Source organism: Arvicola amphibius, chromosome 13 (assembly GCF_903992535.2).
Source record: "Arvicola amphibius chromosome 13, mArvAmp1.2, whole genome shotgun sequence".
NCBI lineage: Eukaryota > Metazoa > Chordata > Mammalia > Rodentia > Cricetidae > Arvicola > Arvicola amphibius.
In genome coordinates this window covers 35,367,618-35,369,764 of record NC_052059.1, presented here as the reverse complement: position 1 = coordinate 35,369,764, position 2,147 = coordinate 35,367,618, and positions in this window count along the sequence as shown.

Sequence of the window (2,147 nt, the reverse complement as noted above, 5' to 3'; positions counted from 1 at the left end):
TTCAGTTCTTACTGACTCTCCTACTTACGAGAACTCATGCAATGAGCAGCCTACCCAACTGTGAACATGGTAATGCTGGAAGTGAGCTTTCAGCTTGTCATATTTTTCACTCCACTGGAAGCATCTGTAGTCAGGTGATTTCAAAATATCCCACAAATGGTCACTGACTCATCAGAATGGACCTTGGTCTTAACTTTGGAGCGGGACCTGCAGGCTACATGCAGACCTGGACACTACCCTTTGATTGCTGTGTTGTGGGAACTTGGAGAGGCACTGGGGAGTTGCTAGAGTAGTGTTTGGAGTTCAAAAGCAGGTGGTAGCATATTAACATTTTTGACATCAGGTACAGCTTTCTTGGTGCATATAAGCCAAACCATAGCTATGCTTCTCCCACTGGAATTCTTCAGTGTCTGATACAAATGTATCCATCAACGGTTTTAAAATATTTTTTCACACTTCACAACCACTGTATTCCCACTGATAATAAGGACTTCAACATAAATGATTGTTTTATGATATGTTTCTGAAATTTAAGAATTTGAAGTGTGATAAGAGCAGGCTTAAGTGACTTGTATATATGCATCAAGGAACCACTGAAGATATCACATTCTCTAACTTCTTCCAATTGCTCCACTTACCCCCCCCCCATTTCCCTGGAGGAAGCACAGTTCCTGGCCAAGAAAGGGACCAACAGAGACAGAAACATGAATTACAGGGTAATGAGATGCACAGATGCTAAACCTGAGTAATGTTCTACATAAACACTGTATGTCTATTTGTCTATCTTTCTGTACATCCATTTATGTATGTATGTATGTAGTATTGTATGTGTGTATGTATGTATCTATGAATGAATGCCTATCTCCCTGTTCTGACTATCTATGGATAAAACATTGATTATAGGATTTTTTTTTATTGTGTAGCAAGTAGAAGCTCTTGGAAGAACCAGAGGGCATGGAGAGACAGGGTTATGTTTCTGGTACTGTGGATGAGGATGGGGTTGAATTTCCTCTCTCTTAGGAAGGAAACAGGTGTGCCTTGCCCTGTGAAGATTCTAGGGAATCTATCATCTCCTAAGGTTTCCCAGCCTCACCTGAAGGAACCATATGTTGTCCCTGTGCACCCGCCATGAACACTGATAGAAGGGATCATTTCCAAAGCTCCTGGGACCTTGGCTTGGGTCCGAAGGGGGAGGTCATATTGCTTGTGTTGTATTTCTAACCTGCTTATTAGAGGGAGGATTAGAATCCTATTGAGTGAAGGAAATAAGCTGATATGGATATTTTTTCACACGTGTTACAAACAACATTTTCTACCCTCATTAAAAGCCTTCTCCTCCCTTCCTCCTTCCTTCCTTTTCCTCTATCTCCAGCTCTCTCTCTCCTTCTGTCTCCATACCATCCTCCACACCTCATCTCATCAATGGACTGACCTCTTGATGAAGTCAGCGTTTCATCAAGATGAAGTTAGCGGTTTTGGGTAACCTCCTTTTTTTGGGTGTCTCCACTGAAGGCAGCAGAGACCAGTAGCAGCTAATAGCCAGAACGGAAAGGAGCCCTTAGCTGGCTAGTCCTGCCATGGCCATGGTGGCAGGGCAGGTGGGGGTGGGGGGTTGGCTGAACTTGGGTCTAGCTCTATGATAGTTCCCCTTGACTGGAAGCTACAGTGCAGACAATCAAAGTCAATCTGTGGTCCCGGGGGGAGATGCCAGTAGGACACTCAGCTGGGTTCTGCCTTGAGCCCATGGGTCTAATAGGGCCCCTGGGTGACTCAAATCCCATCTCTTCTTCCTTCGTGAAGGGACTGTAGATCTGATCTGGGCAGATGGCCATCCAGAATGCACTTCATTTCTCAGCCTTCCTTGTAACTGAGAATGGCTCTGAGATTCGGTTCTGGCAATGGGATACAAGCAGAAATGTCATATGTGGTTTTTGGGAAACAGCCTGGGTTGCTGTGACTCCCTCCCCCACTCCCCAGCTCCTATCTAGAATAGGGGTTGGCAAACTGTTGCTGGAGAGGGCCAGATAGTAAATATTTTCAGCTTTGTGAGCCATCTGGTCTCTGCTACAGCGTCTCCTCTCTGCTGCGAAACTGTTAGAACAGCTATAGAATATACTCAAACAAATGGGTGTGTTCCATTTGCCCTT